Source organism: Hyla sarda, chromosome 8 (genome assembly GCF_029499605.1).
Source record: "Hyla sarda isolate aHylSar1 chromosome 8, aHylSar1.hap1, whole genome shotgun sequence".
In the NCBI taxonomy this organism is placed as follows: Eukaryota; Metazoa; Chordata; class Amphibia; order Anura; family Hylidae; genus Hyla; species Hyla sarda.
In genome coordinates this window covers 97,316,926-97,335,831 of record NC_079196.1, presented here as the reverse complement: position 1 = coordinate 97,335,831, position 18,906 = coordinate 97,316,926, and the positions used below count along the sequence as shown (strand labels likewise).

The 18,906-nt window shown below is 43.4% G+C and overlaps 11 pseudogenes; all 11 read left to right on the top strand.

The window, feature by feature from the left end:
• Positions 1 to 936: 936 nt before the first annotated feature.
• LOC130285730 (U2 spliceosomal RNA) lies at positions 937 to 1,200 on the top strand (annotated as a pseudogene).
• A 1,467-nt stretch (positions 1,201 to 2,667) lies between these two features.
• On the top strand, positions 2,668 to 2,932 carry LOC130287827 (U2 spliceosomal RNA; annotated as a pseudogene).
• Positions 2,933 to 4,390: 1,458 nt separating this feature from the next.
• Positions 4,391 to 4,654, top strand: LOC130285729 (U2 spliceosomal RNA; annotated as a pseudogene).
• Positions 4,655 to 6,107: 1,453 nt separating this feature from the next.
• Positions 6,108 to 6,374, top strand: LOC130289596 (U2 spliceosomal RNA; annotated as a pseudogene).
• A 1,462-nt stretch (positions 6,375 to 7,836) lies between these two features.
• Positions 7,837 to 8,101, top strand: LOC130287826 (U2 spliceosomal RNA; annotated as a pseudogene).
• A 1,459-nt stretch (positions 8,102 to 9,560) lies between these two features.
• On the top strand, positions 9,561 to 9,829 carry LOC130288383 (U2 spliceosomal RNA; annotated as a pseudogene).
• A 1,462-nt stretch (positions 9,830 to 11,291) lies between these two features.
• LOC130287825 (U2 spliceosomal RNA) lies at positions 11,292 to 11,556 on the top strand (annotated as a pseudogene).
• Positions 11,557 to 13,018: 1,462 nt separating this feature from the next.
• Positions 13,019 to 13,282, top strand: LOC130285728 (U2 spliceosomal RNA; annotated as a pseudogene).
• Positions 13,283 to 14,745: 1,463 nt separating this feature from the next.
• Positions 14,746 to 15,010, top strand: LOC130289934 (U2 spliceosomal RNA; annotated as a pseudogene).
• A 1,452-nt stretch (positions 15,011 to 16,462) lies between these two features.
• Positions 16,463 to 16,726, top strand: LOC130288620 (U2 spliceosomal RNA; annotated as a pseudogene).
• A 1,465-nt stretch (positions 16,727 to 18,191) lies between these two features.
• LOC130287187 (U2 spliceosomal RNA) lies at positions 18,192 to 18,456 on the top strand (annotated as a pseudogene).
• Positions 18,457 to 18,906: the final 450 nt, after the last annotated feature.

Sequence of the window (18,906 nt, the reverse complement as noted above, 5' to 3'; positions counted from 1 at the left end):
TAAAAAGAAAAAGAGAGAGAGAGAGAGAGACTGACTTAGTGAGCGAGTGAGTGAGAGAGTGAGAGTGAGTGAGAGTGAATGAGTGAGTGAGTGATTGAGTGAGTGAGTGAGTGAGTGAGAACAAATGAGTTAAAGCAAGTGAGTGAGAGAGATCGAATGAATGAAAGTCTGAATGACAGAAAGAAAAAAGGATGAAGAAAGAAGCATGAAGAAAAAAAAATGTATATGGAGTTGCTGACATGAGTGCAATCTACAAAGCCGTTGAGGCTGATCCTCATGGGAGGATTATTGCACCAGGACCCTTAGCACTTTTAAAATGCCATTCAATGCCACGGGCTAGATGTAAACTGCAGATGACCATGTTGTGGTAGTTACCATGGATACCCAAGTGATGTGTGAGCTAACACATAGGCCCAACAGATTCCAAGAAGGCCAGAATCACCAGCGGCACCACCATCGATTGTCAGGTCACCCGGATTCAGCAAATACCAGAGTCCAAAATGATGCAGGTTTATACTGTTAATTTTCAGTTTATCGTTACAGTTGGTGTTATTCCATGTCGGAAGGGACGCAGCTACAGCCAGTGGGGTAACTAGAGACAGGCAGGCAGCTATGTGCAACAAAGGTAGGCGTGTTGTTTTCATATGCAGATCTGAAATATTGTCTTATATGCAAGAGGAGGAGTGATGGGGGTTCAGGCAAAAGCCAGGCTATGGATTGCATTGCTAAATGCTCCATCAGAGTGCAATGGTCGCCTGTCCTTTTTTTAAGTGATGATGTGGGTTTAGCCTGTGCTGTATGTATGTATGGGTGGCTGACTGCCACCCACCCAGAAAGTGTATGGGAGGCTGGTTGGCTGCCAGCCTTCCTTCCATTCCTATGAGTAATGTGAGTGCTCATGAAGGGGACATGGTTGGGTCCACCCCTTTCCCGGTTATCCCCTCTAGGCCTTTTGGCTTAGATCAAGTGTAAAAAAAGAAAGGATCTTGCGACAGATCGCATCCTGAGGCACGTTTTTTTTTGTGTGAATACTTGCACTTGGGTGACTTGTGAGCACATACTGATACATACGTTCCCTATCTGGGGACCATAAATTAAATGGATTTTTGAGAAAGGGAGCTGATTTGGAAGCTTGCTTCTGTCGCCCTATGCATTGACCCGATGTGGCAGTATCTTCGGGTAGTGAACAGTGCACCACCCCATTCCAGTGTTAAACAAGAAAGATTCTCATTTAATCCTCCGTGGGTGAGAATTTGAGTTTGAGAATTGGAGACCAAAATGATGAGTTGCACTGACTGGTTTATGAACGTCTATTCATTTAGCGTTTTAATGACCATGTTTGCACACTGATTGGTGTAAAAAAATAAAATAAAACTAAATAATAATAATCTAGCACACCTGTGCAGGTTTGACATGACATGACAGGTAGCTGTCTTGTGGGTGGTGCTGAATCCTGTTAAATGACATGAGGGTCTCATGCCTATACACAAGGGTGTGTCATTGCTGTTGCTTGACCATGCATTGGTTTCTGTGGTCAGTGAATGATAAAAACAAAATTTACCATCCATTGATGGATGGGAAATCCGCCATGAGGCATTTGTTTTTAGAAACTGCTGCTCACAACCAATGTTGCAATGGAGTGTCTCCATCTGCTGGTGGTATTGGAAAGGCATTAGTGCTATGACAGGGTCTGAAGAAGAAGAAGAAGAAGACGGAAAAAATATATATAAAAAGAAAAAGAGAGAGAGAGAGAGAGACTGACTTAGTGAGCGAGTGAGTGAGAGAGTGAGAGTGAGTGAGAGTGAATGAGTGAGTGAGTGATTGAGTGAGTGAGTGAGTGAGAACAAATGAGTTAAAGCAAGTGAGTGAGAGAGATCGAATGAATGAAAGTCTGAATGACAGAAAGAAAAAAGGATGAAGAAAGAAGCATGAAGAAAAAAAAATGTATATGGAGTTGCTGACATGAGTGCAATCTACAAAGCCGTTGAGGCTGATCCTCATGGGAGGATTATTGCACCAGGACCCTTAGCACTTTTAAAATGCCATTCAATGCCACGGGCTAGATGTAAACTGCAGATGACCATGTTGTGGTAGTTACCATGGATACCCAAGTGATGTGTCAGCTAACACATAGGCCCAACAGATTCCAAGAAGGCCAGAATCACCAGCGGCACCACCATCGATTGTCAGGTCACCCGGATTCAGCAAATACCAGAGTCCAAAATGATGCAGGTTTATACTGTTAATTTTCAGTTTATCGTTACAGTTGGTGTTATTCCATGTCGGAAGGGACGCAGCTACAGCCAGTGGGGTAACTAGAGACAGGCAGGCAGCTATGTGCAACAAAGGTAGGCGTGTTGTTTTCATATGCAGATCTGAAATATTGTCTTATATGCAAGAGGAGGAGTGATGGGGGTTCAGGCAAAAGCCAGGCTATGGATTGCATTGCTAAATGCTCCATCAGAGTGCAATGGTCGCCTGTCCTTTTTTTAAGTGATGATGTGGGTTTAGCCTGTGCTGTATGTATGTATGTATGTATGGGTGGCTGACTGCCACCCACCCAGAAAGTGTATGGGAGGCTGGTTGGCTGCCAGCCTTCCTTCCATTCCTATGAGTAATGTGAGTGCTCATGAAGGGGACATGGTTGGGTCCACCCCTTTCCCGGTTATCCCCTCTAGGCCTTTTGGCTTAGATCAAGTGTAAAAAAAGAAAGGATCTTGCGACAGATCGCATCCTGAGGCACGTTTTTTTTTTGTGTGAATACTTGCACTTGGGTGACTTGTGAGCACATACTGATACATACGTTCCCTATCTGGGGACCATAAATTAAATGGATTTTTGAGAAAGGGAGCTGATTTGGAAGCTTGCTTCTGTCGCCCTATGCATTGACCCGATGTGGCAGTATCTTCGGGTAGTGAACAGTGCACCACCCCATTCCAGTGTTAAACAAGAAAGATTCTCATTTAATCCTCCGTGGGTGAGAATTTGAGTTTGAGAATTGGAGACCAAAATGATGAGTTGCACTGACTGGTTTATGAACGTCTATTCATTTAGCGTTTTAATGACCATGTTTGCACACTGATTGGTGTAAAAAAATAAAATAAAACTAAATAATAATAATCTAGCACACCTGTGCAGGTTTGACATGACATGACAGGTAGCTGTCTTGTGGGTGGTGCTGAATCCTGTTAAATGACATGAGGGTCTCATGCCTATACACAAGGGTGTGTCATTGCTGTTGCTTGACCATGCATTGGTTTCTGTGGTCAGTGAATGATAAAAACAAAATTTACCATCCATTGATGGATGGGAAATCCGCCATGAGGCATTTGTTTTTAGAAACTGCTGCTCACAACCAATGTTGCAATGGAGTGTCTCCATCTGCTGGTGGTATTGGAAAGGCATTAGTGCTATGACAGGGTCTGAAGAAGAAGAAGAAGACGGAAAAAAAATATATATAAAAAGAAAAAGAGAGAGAGAGAGAGAGACTGACTTAGTGAGCGAGTGAGTGAGAGAGTGAGAGTGAGTGAGAGTGAATGAGTGAGTGAGTGATTGAGTGAGTGAGTGAGTGAGAACAAATGAGTTAAAGCAAGTGAGTGAGAGAGATCGAATGAATGAAAGTCTGAATGACAGAAAGAAAAAAGGATGAAGAAAGAAGCATGAAGAAAAAAAAATGTATATGGAGTTGCTGACATGAGTGCAATCTACAAAGCCGTTGAGGCTGATCCTCATGGGAGGATTATTGCACCAGGACCCTTAGCACTTTTAAAATGCCATTCAATGCCACGGGCTAGATGTAAACTGCAGATGACCATGTTGTGGTAGTTACCATGGATACCCAAGTGATGTGTGAGCTAACACATAGGCCCAACAGATTCCAAGAAGGCCAGAATCACCAGCGGCACCACCATCGATTGTCAGGTCACCCGGATTCAGCAAATACCAGAGTCCAAAATGATGCAGGTTTATACTGTTAATTTTCAGTTTATCGTTACAGTTGGTGTTATTCCATGTCGGAAGGGACGCAGCTACAGCCAGTGGGGTAACTAGAGACAGGCAGGCAGCTATGTGCAACAAAGGTAGGCGTGTTGTTTTCATATGCAGATCTGAAATATTGTCTTATATGCAAGAGGAGGAGTGATGGGGGTTCAGGCAAAAGCCAGGCTATGGATTGCATTGCTAAATGCTCCATCAGAGTGCAATGGTCGCCTGTCCTTTTTTTAAGTGATGATGTGGGTTTAGCCTGTGCTGTATGTATGTATGGGTGGCTGACTGCCACCCACCCAGAAAGTGTATGGGAGGCTGGTTGGCTGCCAGCCTTCCTTCCATTCCTATGAGTAATGTGAGTGCTCATGAAGGGGACATGGTTGGGTCCACCCCTTTCCCGGTTATCCCCTCTAGGCCTTTTGGCTTAGATCAAGTGTAAAAAAAGAAAGGATCTTGCGACAGATCGCATCCTGAGGCACGTTTTTTTTTGTGTGAATACTTGCACTTGGGTGACTTGTGAGCACATACTGATACATACGTTCCCTATCTGGGGACCATAAATTAAATGGATTTTTGAGAAAGGGAGCTGATTTGGAAGCTTGCTTCTGTCGCCCTATGCATTGACCCGATGTGGCAGTATCTTCGGGTAGTGAACAGTGCACCACCCCATTCCAGTGTTAAACAAGAAAGATTCTCATTTAATCCTCCGTGGGTGAGAATTTGAGTTTGAGAATTGGAGACCAAAATGATGAGTTGCACTGACTGGTTTATGAACGTCTATTCATTTAGCGTTTTAATGACCATGTTTGCACACTGATTGGTGTAAAAAAATAAAATAAAACTAAATAATAATAATCTAGCACACCTGTGCAGGTTTGACATGACATGACAGGTAGCTGTCTTGTGGGTGGTGCTGAATCCTGTTAAATGACATGAGGGTCTCATGCCTATACACAAGGGTGTGTCATTGCTGTTGCTTGACCATGCATTGGTTTCTGTGGTCAGTGAATGATAAAAACAAAATTTACCATCCATTGATGGATGGGAAATCCGCCATGAGGCATTTGTTTTTAGAAACTGCTGCTCACAACCAATGTTGCAATGGAGTGTCTCCATCTGCTGGTGGTATTGGAAAGGCATTAGTGCTATGACAGGGTCTGAAGAAGAAGAAGACGGAAAAAATATATATAAAAAGAAAAAGAGAGAGAGAGAGAGAGACTGACTTAGTGAGCGAGTGAGTGAGAGAGTGAGAGTGAGTGAGAGTGAATGAGTGAGTGAGTGATTGAGTGAGTGAGTGAGTGAGAACAAATGAGTTAAAGCAAGTGAGTGAGAGAGATCGAATGAATGAAAGTCTGAATGACAGAAAGAAAAAAGGATGAAGAAAGAAGCATGAAGAAAAAAAAATGTATATGGAGTTGCTGACATGAGTGCAATCTACAAAGCCGTTGAGGCTGATCCTCATGGGAGGATTATTGCACCAGGACCCTTAGCACTTTTAAAATGCCATTCAATGCCACGGGCTAGATGTAAACTGCAGATGACCATGTTGTGGTAGTTACCATGGATACCCAAGTGATGTGTGAGCTAACACATAGGCCCAACAGATTCCAAGAAGGCCAGAATCACCAGCGGCACCACCATCGATTGTCAGGTCACCCGGATTCAGCAAATACCAGAGTCCAAAATGATGCAGGTTTATACTGTTAATTTTCAGTTTATCGTTACAGTTGGTGTTATTCCATGTCGGAAGGGACGCAGCTACAGCCAGTGGGGTAACTAGAGACAGGCAGGCAGCTATGTGCAACAAAGGTAGGCGTGTTGTTTTCATATGCAGATCTGAAATATTGTCTTATATGCAAGAGGAGGAGTGATGGGGGTTCAGGCAAAAGCCAGGCTATGGATTGCATTGCTAAATGCTCCATCAGAGTGCAATGGTCGCCTGTCCTTTTTTTAAGTGATGATGTGGGTTTAGCCTGTGCTGTATGTATGTATGGGTGGCTGACTGCCACCCACCCAGAAAGTGTATGGGAGGCTGGTTGGCTGCCAGCCTTCCTTCCATTCCTATGAGTAATGTGAGTGCTCATGAAGGGGACATGGTTGGGTCCACCCCTTTCCCGGTTATCCCCTCTAGGCCTTTTGGCTTAGATCAAGTGTAAAAAAAGAAAGGATCTTGCGACAGATCGCATCCTGAGGCACGTTTTTTTTTTTTGTGTGAATACTTGCACTTGGGTGACTTGTGAGCACATACTGATACATACGTTCCCTATCTGGGGACCATAAATTAAATAGATTTTTGAGAAAGGGAGCTGATTTGGAAGCTTGCTTCTGTTGCCCTATGCATTGACCCGATGTGGCAGTATCTTCGGGTAGTGAACAGTGCACCACCCCATTCCAGTGTTAAACAAGAAAGATTCTCATTTAATCCTCCGTGGGTGAGAATTTGAGTTTGAGAATTGGAGACCAAAATGATGAGTTGCACTGACTGGTTTATGAACGTCTATTCATTTAGCGTTTTAATGACCATGTTTGCACACTGATTGGTGTAAAAAAATAAAATAAAACTAAATAATAATAATCTAGCACACCTGTGCAGGTTTGACATGACATGACAGGTAGCTGTCTTGTGGGTGGTGCTGAATCCTGTTAAATGACATGAGGGTCTCATGCCTATACACAAGGGTGTGTCATTGCTGTTGCTTGACCATGCATTGGTTTCTGTGGTCAGTGAATGATAAAAACAAAATTTACCATCCATTGATGGATGGGAAATCCGCCATGAGGCATTTGTTTTTAGAAACTGCTGCTCACAACCAATGTTGCAATGGAGTGTCTCCATCTGCTGGTGGTATTGGAAAGGCATTAGTGCTATGACAGGGTCTGAAGAAGAAGAAGAAGAAGAAGAAGACGGAAAAAAATATATATAAAAAGAAAAAGAGAGAGAGACTGACTTAGTGAGCGAGTGAGTGAGAGAGTGAGAGTGAGTGAGAGTGAATGAGTGAGTGAGTGATTGAGTGAGTGAGTGAGTGAGTGAGAACAAATGAGTTAAAGCAAGTGAGTGAGAGAGATCGAATGAATGAAAGTCTGAATGACAGAAAGAAAAAAGGATGAAGAAAGAAGCATGAAGAAAAAAAAATGTATATGGAGTTGCTGACATGAGTGCAATCTACAAAGCCGTTGAGGCTGATCCTCATGGGAGGATTATTGCACCAGGACCCTTAGCACTTTTAAAATGCCATTCAATGCCACGGGCTAGATGTAAACTGCAGATGACCATGTTGTGGTAGTTACCATGGATACCCAAGTGATGTGTGAGCTAACACATAGGCCCAACAGATTCCAAGAAGGCCAGAATCACCAGCGGCACCACCATCGATTGTCAGGTCACCCGGATTCAGCAAATACCAGAGTCCAAAATGATGCAGGTTTATACTGTTAATTTTCAGTTTATCGTTACAGTTGGTGTTATTCCATGTCGGAAGGGACGCAGCTACAGCCAGTGGGGTAACTAGAGACAGGCAGGCAGCTATGTGCAACAAAGGTAGGCGTGTTGTTTTCATATGCAGATCTGAAATATTGTCTTATATGCAAGAGGAGGAGTGATGGGGGTTCAGGCAAAAGCCAGGCTATGGATTGCATTGCTAAATGCTCCATCAGAGTGCAATGGTCGCCTGTCCTTTTTTTAAGTGATGATGTGGGTTTAGCCTGTGCTGTATGTATGTATGGGTGGCTGACTGCCACCCACCCAGAAAGTGTATGGGAGGCTGGTTGGCTGCCAGCCTTCCTTCCATTCCTATGAGTAATGTGAGTGCTCATGAAGGGGACATGGTTGGGTCCACCCCTTTCCCGGTTATCCCCTCTAGGCCTTTTGGCTTAGATCAAGTGTAAAAAAAGAAAGGATCTTGCGACAGATCGCATCCTGAGGCACGTTTTTTTTTTGTGTGAATACTTGCACTTGGGTGACTTGTGAGCACATACTGATACATACGTTCCCTATCTGGGGACCATAAATTAAATGGATTTTTGAGAAAGGGAGCTGATTTGGAAGCTTGCTTCTGTCGCCCTATGCATTGACCCGATGTGGCAGTATCTTCGGGTAGTGAACAGTGCACCACCCCATTCCAGTGTTAAACAAGAAAGATTCTCATTTAATCCTCCGTGGGTGAGAATTTGAGTTTGAGAATTGGAGACCAAAATGATGAGTTGCACTGACTGGTTTATGAACGTCTATTCATTTAGCGTTTTAATGACCATGTTTGCACACTGATTGGTGTAAAAAAATAAAATAAAACTAAATAATAATAATCTAGCACACCTGTGCAGGTTTGACATGACATGACAGGTAGCTGTCTTGTGGGTGGTGCTGAATCCTGTTAAATGACATGAGGGTCTCATGCCTATACACAAGGGTGTGTCATTGCTGTTGCTTGACCATGCATTGGTTTCTGTGGTCAGTGAATGATAAAAACAAAATTTACCATCCATTGATGGATGGGAAATCCGCCATGAGGCATTTGTTTTTAGAAACTGCTGCTCACAACCAATGTTGCAATGGAGTGTCTCCATCTGCTGGTGGTATTGGAAAGGCATTAGTGCTATGACAGGGTCTGAAGAAGAAGAAGAAGAAGACGGAAAAAATATATATAAAAAGAAAAAGAGAGAGAGAGAGAGAGACTGACTTAGTGAGCGAGTGAGTGAGAGAGTGAGAGTGAGTGAGAGTGAATGAGTGAGTGAGTGATTGAGTGAGTGAGTGAGTGAGAACAAATGAGTTAAAGCAAGTGAGTGAGAGAGATCGAATGAATGAAAGTCTGAATGACAGAAAGAAAAAAGGATGAAGAAAGAAGCATGAAGAAAAAAAAATGTATATGGAGTTGCTGACATGAGTGCAATCTACAAAGCCGTTGAGGCTGATCCTCATGGGAGGATTATTGCACCAGGACCCTTAGCACTTTTAAAATGCCATTCAATGCCACGGGCTAGATGTAAACTGCAGATGACCATGTTGTGGTAGTTACCATGGATACCCAAGTGATGTGTCAGCTAACACATAGGCCCAACAGATTCCAAGAAGGCCAGAATCACCAGCGGCACCACCATCGATTGTCAGGTCACCCGGATTCAGCAAATACCAGAGTCCAAAATGATGCAGGTTTATACTGTTAATTTTCAGTTTATCGTTACAGTTGGTGTTATTCCATGTCGGAAGGGACGCAGCTACAGCCAGTGGGGTAACTAGAGACAGGCAGGCAGCTATGTGCAACAAAGGTAGGCGTGTTGTTTTCATATGCAGATCTGAAATATTGTCTTATATGCAAGAGGAGGAGTGATGGGGGTTCAGGCAAAAGCCAGGCTATGGATTGCATTGCTAAATGCTCCATCAGAGTGCAATGGTCGCCTGTCCTTTTTTTAAGTGATGATGTGGGTTTAGCCTGTGCTGTATGTATGTATGGGTGGCTGACTGCCACCCACCCAGAAAGTGTATGGGAGGCTGGTTGGCTGCCAGCCTTCCTTCCATTCCTATGAGTAATGTGAGTGCTCATGAAGGGGACATGGTTGGGTCCACCCCTTTCCCGGTTATCCCCTCTAGGCCTTTTGGCTTAGATCAAGTGTAAAAAAAGAAAGGATCTTGCGACAGATCGCATCCTGAGGCACGTTTTTTTTTTTTTTGTGTGAATACTTGCACTTGGGTGACTTGTGAGCACATACTGATACATACGTTCCCTATCTGGGGACCATAAATTAAATAGATTTTTGAGAAAGGGAGCTGATTTGGAAGCTTGCTTCTGTCGCCCTATGCATTGACCCGATGTGGCAGTATCTTCGGGTAGTGAACAGTGCACCACCCCATTCCAGTGTTAAACAAGAAAGATTCTCATTTAATCCTCCGTGGGTGAGAATTTGAGTTTGAGAATTGGAGACCAAAATGATGAGTTGCACTGACTGGTTTATGAACGTCTATTCATTTAGCGTTTTAATGACCATGTTTGCACACTGATTGGTGTAAAAAAATAAAATAAAACTAAATAATAATAATCTAGCACACCTGTGCAGGTTTGACATGACATGACAGGTAGCTGTCTTGTGGGTGGTGCTGAATCCTGTTAAATGACATGAGGGTCTCATGCCTATACACAAGGGTGTGTCATTGCTGTTGCTTGACCATGCATTGGTTTCTGTGGTCAGTGAATGATAAAAACAAAATTTACCATCCATTGATGGATGGGAAATCCGCCATGAGGCATTTGTTTTTAGAAACTGCTGCTCACAACCAATGTTGCAATGGAGTGTCTCCATCTGCTGGTGGTATTGGAAAGGCATTAGTGCTATGACAGGGTCTGAAGAAGGAGAAGAAGAAGAAGAAGACGGAAAAAAATATATATAAAAAGAAAAAGAGAGAGAGACTGACTTAGTGAGCGAGTGAGTGAGAGAGTGAGAGTGAGTGAGAGTGAATGAGTGAGTGAGTGATTGAGTGAGTGAGTGAGTGAGTGAGAACAAATGAGTTAAAGCAAGTGAGTGAGAGAGATCGAATGAATGAAAGTCTGAATGACAGAAAGAAAAAAGGATGAAGAAAGAAGCATGAAGAAAAAAAAATGTATATGGAGTTGCTGACATGAGTGCAATCTACAAAGCCGTTGAGGCTGATCCTCATGGGAGGATTATTGCACCAGGACCCTTAGCACTTTTAAAATGCCATTCAATGCCACGGGCTAGATGTAAACTGCAGATGACCATGTTGTGGTAGTTACCATGGATACCCAAGTGATGTGTGAGCTAACACATAGGCCCAACAGATTCCAAGAAGGCCAGAATCACCAGCGGCACCACCATCGATTGTCAGGTCACCCGGATTCAGCAAATACCAGAGTCCAAAATGATGCAGGTTTATACTGTTAATTTTCAGTTTATCGTTACAGTTGGTGTTATTCCATGTCGGAAGGGACGCAGCTACAGCCAGTGGGGTAACTAGAGACAGGCAGGCAGCTATGTGCAACAAAGGTAGGCGTGTTGTTTTCATATGCAGATCTGAAATATTGTCTTATATGCAAGAGGAGGAGTGATGGGGGTTCAGGCAAAAGCCAGGCTATGGATTGCATTGCTAAATGCTCCATCAGAGTGCAATGGTCGCCTGTCCTTTTTTTAAGTGATGATGTGGGTTTAGCCTGTGCTGTATGTATGTATGGGTGGCTGACTGCCACCCACCCAGAAAGTGTATGGGAGGCTGGTTGGCTGCCAGCCTTCCTTCCATTCCTATGAGTAATGTGAGTGCTCATGAAGGGGACATGGTTGGGTCCACCCCTTTCCCGGTTATCCCCTCTAGGCCTTTTGGCTTAGATCAAGTGTAAAAAAAGAAAGGATCTTGCGACAGATCGCATCCTGAGGCACGTTTTTTTTTTGTGTGAATACTTGCACTTGGGTGACTTGTGAGCACATACTGATACATACGTTCCCTATCTGGGGACCATAAATTAAATGGATTTTTGAGAAAGGGAGCTGATTTGGAAGCTTGCTTCTGTCGCCCTATGCATTGACCCGATGTGGCAGTATCTTCGGGTAGTGAACAGTGCACCACCCCATTCCAGTGTTAAACAAGAAAGATTCTCATTTAATCCTCCGTGGGTGAGAATTTGAGTTTGAGAATTGGAGACCAAAATGATGAGTTGCACTGACTGGTTTATGAACGTCTATTCATTTAGCGTTTTAATGACCATGTTTGCACACTGATTGGTGTAAAAAAATAAAATAAAACTAAATAATAATAATCTAGCACACCTGTGCAGGTTTGACATGACATGACAGGTAGCTGTCTTGTGGGTGGTGCTGAATCCTGTTAAATGGCATGAGGGTCTCATGCCTATACACAAGGGTGTGTCATTGCTGTTGCTTGACCATGCATTGGTTTCTGTGGTCAGTGAATGATAAAAACAAAATTTACCATCCATTGATGGATGGGAAATCCGCCATGAGGCATTTGTTTTTAGAAACTGCTGCTCACAACCAATGTTGCAATGGAGTGTCTCCATCTGCTGGTGGTATTGGAAAGGCATTAGTGCTATGACAGGGTCTGAAGAAGAAGAAGAAGAAGAAGAAGACGGAAAAAAATATATATAAAAAGAAAAAGAGAGAGAGAGAGACTGACTTAGTGAGCGAGTGAGTGAGAGAGTGAGAGTGAGTGAGAGTGAATGAGTGAGTGAGTGATTGAGTGAGTGAGTGAGTGAGAACAAATGAGTTAAAGCAAGTGAGTGAGAGAGATCGAATGAATGAAAGTCTGAATGACAGAAAGAAAAAAGGATGAAGAAAGAAGCATGAAGAAAAAAAAATGTATATGGAGTTGCTGACATGAGTGCAATCTACAAAGCCGTTGAGGCTGATCCTCATGGGAGGATTATTGCACCAGGACCCTTAGCACTTTTAAAATGCCATTCAATGCCACGGGCTAGATGTAAACTGCAGATGACCATGTTGTGGTAGTTACCATGGATACCCAAGTGATGTGTGAGCTAACACATAGGCCCAACAGATTCCAAGAAGGCCAGAATCACCAGCGGCACCACCATCGATTGTCAGGTCACCCGGATTCAGCAAATACCAGAGTCCAAAATGATGCAGGTTTATACTGTTAATTTTCAGTTTATCGTTACAGTTGGTGTTATTCCATGTCGGAAGGGACGCAGCTACAGCCAGTGGGGTAACTAGAGACAGGCAGGCAGCTATGTGCAACAAAGGTAGGCGTGTTGTTTTCATATGCAGATCTGAAATATTGTCTTATATGCAAGAGGAGGAGTGATGGGGGTTCAGGCAAAAGCCAGGCTATGGATTGCATTGCTAAATGCTCCATCAGAGTGCAATGGTCGCCTGTCCTTTTTTTAAGTGATGATGTGGGTTTAGCCTGTGCTGTATGTATGTATGGGTGGTTGACTGCCACCCACCCAGAAAGTGTATGGGAGGCTGGTTGGCTGCCAGCCTTCCTTCCATTCCTATGAGTAATGTGAGTGCTCATGAAGGGGACATGGTTGGGTCCACCCCTTTCCCGGTTATCCCCTCTAGGCCTTTTGGCTTAGATCAAGTGTAAAAAAAGAAAGGATCTTGCGACAGATCGCATCCTGAGGCACGTTTTTTTTTGTGTGAATACTTGCACTTGGGTGACTTGTGAGCACATACTGATACATACGTTCCCTATCTGGGGACCATAAATTAAATGGATTTTTGAGAAAGGGAGCTGATTTGGAAGCTTGCTTCTGTCGCCCTATGCATTGACCCGATGTGGCAGTATCTTCGGGTAGTGAACAGTGCACCACCCCATTCCAGTGTTAAACAAGAAAGATTCTCATTTAATCCTCCGTGGGTGAGAATTTGAGTTTGAGAATTGGAGACCAAAATGATGAGTTGCACTGACTGGTTTATGAACGTCTATTCATTTAGCGTTTTAATGACCATGTTTGCACACTGATTGGTGTAAAAAAATAAAATAAAACTAAATAATAATAATCTAGCACACCTGTGCAGGTTTGACATGACATGACAGGTAGCTGTCTTGTGGGTGGTGCTGAATCCTGTTAAATGACATGAGGGTCTCATGCCTATACACAAGGGTGTGTCATTGCTGTTGCTTGACCATGCATTGGTTTCTGTGGTCAGTGAATGATAAAAACAAAATTTACCATTCATTGATGGATGGGAAATCCGCCATGAGGCATTTGTTTTTAGAAACTGCTGCTCACAACCAATGTTGCAATGGAGTGTCTCCATCTGCTGGTGGTATTGGAAAGGCATTAGTGCTATGACAGGGTCTGAAGAAGAAGAAGAAGAAGAAGACGGAAAAAAATATATATAAAAAGAAAAAGAGAGAGAGAGAGACTGACTTAGTGAGCGAGTGAGTGAGAGAGTGAGAGTGAGTGAGAGTGAATGAGTGAGTGAGTGATTGAGTGAGTGAGTGAGTGAGTGAGAACAAATGAGTTAAAGCAAGTGAGTGAGAGAGATCGAATGAATGAAAGTCTGAATGACAGAAAGAAAAAAGGATGAAGAAAGAAGCATGAAGAAAAAAAAATGTATATGGAGTTGCTGACATGAGTGCAATCTACAAAGCCGTTGAGGCTGATCCTCATGGGAGGATTATTGCACCAGGACCCTTAGCACTTTTAAAATGCCATTCAATGCCACGGGCTAGATGTAAACTGCAGATGACCATGTTGTGGTAGTTACCATGGATACCCAAGTGATGTGTGAGCTAACACATAGGCCCAACAGATTCCAAGAAGGCCAGAATCACCAGCGGCACCACCATCGATTGTCAGGTCACCCGGATTCAGCAAATACCAGAGTCCAAAATGATGCAGGTTTATACTGTTAATTTTCAGTTTATCGTTACAGTTGGTGTTATTCCATGTCGGAAGGGACGCAGTTACAGCCAGTGGGGTAACTAGAGACAGGCAGGCAGCTATGTGCAACAAAGGTAGGCGTGTTGTTTTCATATGCAGATCTGAAATATTGTCTTATATGCAAGAGGAGGAGTGATGGGGGTTCAGGCAAAAGCCAGGCTATGGATTGCATTGCTAAATGCTCCATCAGAGTGCAATGGTCGCCTGTCCTTTTTTTAAGTGATGATGTGGGTTTAGCCTGTGCTGTATGTATGTATGGGTGGCTGACTGCCACCCACCCAGAAAGTGTATGGGAGGCTGGTTGGCTGCCAGCCTTCCTTCCATTCCTATGAGTAATGTGAGTGCTCATGAAGGGGACATGGTTGGGTCCACCCCTTTCCCGGTTATCCCCTCTAGGCCTTTTGGCTTAGATCAAGTGTAAAAAAAGAAAGGATCTTGCGACAGATCGCATCCTGAGGCACGTTTTTTTTTTGTGTGAATACTTGCACTTGGGTGACTTGTGAGCACATACTGATACATACGTTCCCTATCTGGGGACCATAAATTAAATGGATTTTTGAGAAAGGGAGCTGATTTGTAAGCTTACTTCTGTCGCCCTATGCATTGACCCGATGTGGCAGTATCTTCGGGTAGTGAACAGTGCACCACCCCATTCCAGTGTTAAACAAGAAAGATTCTCATTTAATCCTCCGTGGGTGAGAATTTGAGTTTGAGAATTGGAGACCAAAATGATGAGTTGCACTGACTGGTTTATGAACGTCTATTCATTTAGCGTTTTAATGACCATGTTTGCACACTGATTGGTGTAAAAAAATAAAATAAAACTAAATAATAATAATCTAGCACACCTGTGCAGGTTTGACATGACATGACAGGTAGCTGTCTTGTGGGTGGTGCTGAATCCTGTTAAATGACATGAGGGTCTCATGCCTATACACAAGGGTGTGTCATTGCTGTTGCTTGACCATGCATTGGTTTCTGTGGTCAGTGAATGATAAAAACAAAATTTACCATCCATTGATGGATGGGAAATCCGCCATGAGGCATTTGTTTTTAGAAACTGCTGCTCACAACCAATGTTGCAATGGAGTGTCTCCATCTGCTGGTGGTATTGGAAAGGCATTAGTGCTATGACAGGGTCTGAAGAAGAAGAAGACGGAAAAAAATATATATAAAAAGAAAAAGAGAGAGAGAGAGAGACTGACTTAGTGAGCGAGTGAGTGAGAGAGTGAGAGTGAGTGAGAGTGAATGAGTGAGTGAGTGATTGAGTGAGTGAGTGAGTGAGAACAAATGAGTTAAAGCAAGTGAGTGAGAGAGATCGAATGAATGAAAGTCTGAATGACAGAAAGAAAAAAGGATGAAGAAAGAAGCATGAAGAAAAAAAAATGTATATGGAGTTGCTGACATGAGTGCAATCTACAAAGCCGTTGAGGCTGATCCTCATGGGAGGATTATTGCACCAGGACCCTTAGCACTTTTAAAATGCCATTCAATGCCACGGGCTAGATGTAAACTGCAGATGACCATGTTGTGGTAGTTACCATGGATACCCAAGTGATGTGTGAGCTAACACATAGGCCCAACAGATTCCAAGAAGGCCAGAATCACCAGCGGCACCACCATCGATTGTCAGGTCACCCGGATTCAGCAAATACCAGAGTCCAAAATGATGCAGGTTTATACTGTTAATTTTCAGTTTATCGTTACAGTTGGTGTTATTCCATGTCGGAAGGGACGCAGCTACAGCCAGTGGGGTAACTAGAGACAGGCAGGCAGCTATGTGCAACAAAGGTAGGCGTGTTGTTTTCATATGCAGATCTGAAATATTGTCTTATATGCAAGAGGAGGAGTGATGGGGGTTCAGGCAAAAGCCAGGCTATGGATTGCATTGCTAAATGCTCCATCAGAGTGCAATGGTCGCCTGTCCTTTTTTTAAGTGATGATGTGGGTTTAGCCTGTGCTGTATGTATGTATGGGTGGCTGACTGCCACCCACCCAGAAAGTGTATGGGAGGCTGGTTGGCTGCCAGCCTTCCTTCCATTCCTATGAGTAATGTGAGTGCTCATGAAGGGGACATGGTTGGGTCCACCCCTTTCCCGGTTATCCCCTCTAGGCCTTTTGGCTTAGATCAAGTGTAAAAAAAGAAAGGATCTTGCGACAGATCGCATCCTGAGGCACGTTTTTTTTTGTGTGAATACTTGCACTTGGGTGACTTGTGAGCACATACTGATACATACGTTCCCTATCTGGGGACCATAAATTAAATGGATTTTTGAGAAAGGGAGCTGATTTGGAAGCTTGCTTCTGTCGCCCTATGCATTGGCCCGATGTGGCAGTATCTTCGGGTAGTGAACAGTGCACCACCCCATTCCAGTGTTAAACAAGAAAGATTCTCATTTAATCCTCCGTGGGTGAGAATTTGAGTTTGAGAATTGGAGACCAAAATGATGAGTTGCACTGACTGGTTTATGAACGTCTATTCATTTAGCGTTTTAATGACCATGTTTGCACACTGATTGGTGTAAAAAAATAAAATAAAACTAAATAATAATAATCTAGCACACCTGTGCAGGTTTGACATGACATGACAGGTAGCTGTCTTGTGGGTGGTGCTGAATCCTGTTAAATGACATGAGGGTCTCATGCCTATACACAAGGGTGTGTCATTGCTGTTGCTTGACCATGCATTGGTTTCTGTGGTCAGTGAATGATAAAAACAAAATTTACCATTCATTGATGGATGGGAAATCCGCCATGAGGCATTTGTTTTTAGAAACTGCTGCTCACAACCAATGTTGCAATGGAGTGTCTCCATCTGCTGGTGGTATTGGAAAGGCATTAGTGCTATGACAGGGTCTGAAGAAGAAGAAGAAGAAGAAGAAGAAGACGGAAAAAAATATATATAAAAAGAAAAAGAGAGAGAGAGAGACTGACTTAGTGAGCGAGTGAGTGAGAGAGTGAGAGTGAGTGAGAGTGAATGAGTGAGTGAGTGATTGAGTGAGTGAGTGAGTGAGAACAAATGAGTTAAAGCAAGTGAGTGAGAGAGATCGAATGAATGAAAGTCTGAATGACAGAAAGAAAAAAGGATGAAGAAAGAAGCATGAAGAAAAAAAAATGTATATGGAGTTGCTGACATGAGTGCAATCTACAAAGCCGTTGAGGCTGATCCTCATGGGAGGATTATTGCACCAGGACCCTTAGCACTTTTAAAATGCCATTCAATGCCACGGGCTAGATGTAAACTGCAGATGACCATGTTGTGGTAGTTACCATGGATACCCAAGTGATGTGTGAGCTAACACATATGCCCAACAGATTCCAAGAAGGCCAGAATCACCAGCGGCACCACCATCGATTGTCAGGTCACCCGGATTCAGCAAATACCAGAGTCCAAAATGATGCAGGTTTATACTGTTAATTTTCAGTTTATCGTTACAGTTGGTGTTATTCCATGTCGGAAGGGACGCAGCTACAGCCAGTGACGTAACTAGAGACAGGCAGGCAGCTATGTGCAACAAAGGTAGGCGTGTTGTTTTCATATGCAGATCTGAAATATTGTCTTATATGCAAGAGGAGGAGTGATGGGGGTTCAGGCAAAAGCCAGGCTATGGATTGCATTGCTAAATGCTCCATCAGAGTGCAATGGTCGCCTGTCCTTTTTTTAAGTGATGATGTGGGTTTAGCCTGTGCTGTATGTATGTATGGGTGGCTGACTGCCACCCACCCAGAAAGTGTATGGGAGGCTGGTTGGCTGCCAGCCTTCCTTCCATTCCTATGAGTAATGTGAGTGCTCATGAAGGGGACATGGTTGGGTCCACCCCTTTCCCGGTTATCCCCTCTAGGCCTTTTGGCTTAGATCAAGTGTAAAAAAAGAAAGGATCTTGCGACAGATCGCATCCTGAGGCACGTTTTTTTTTTGTGTGAATACTTGCACTTGGGTGACTTGTGAGCACATACTGATACATACGTTCCCTATCTGGGGACCATAAATTAAATGGATTTTTGAGAAAGGGAGCTGATTTGGAAGCTTGCTTCTGTCGCCCTATGCATTGACCCGATGTGGCAGTATCTTCGGGTAGTGAACAGTGCACCACCTCATTCCAGTGTTAAACAAGAAAGATTCTCATTTAATCCTCCGTGGGTGAGAATTTGAGTTTGAGAATTGGAGACCAAAATGATGAGTTGCACTGACTGGTTTATGAACGTCTATTCATTTAGCGTTTTAATGACCATGTTTGCACACTGATTGGTGTAAAAAAATAAAATAAAACTAAATAATAATAATCTAGCACACCTGTGCAGGTTTGACATGACATGACAGGTAGCTGTCTTGTGGGTGGTGCTGAATCCTGTTAAATGACATGAGGGTCTCATGCCTATACACAAGGGTGTGTCATTGCTGTTGCTTGACCATGCATTGGTTTCTGTGGTCAGTGAATGATAAAAACAAAATTTACCATCCATTGATGGATGGGAAATCCGCCATGAGGCATTTGTTTTTAGAAACTGCTGCTCACAACCAATGTTGCAATGGAGTGTCTCCATC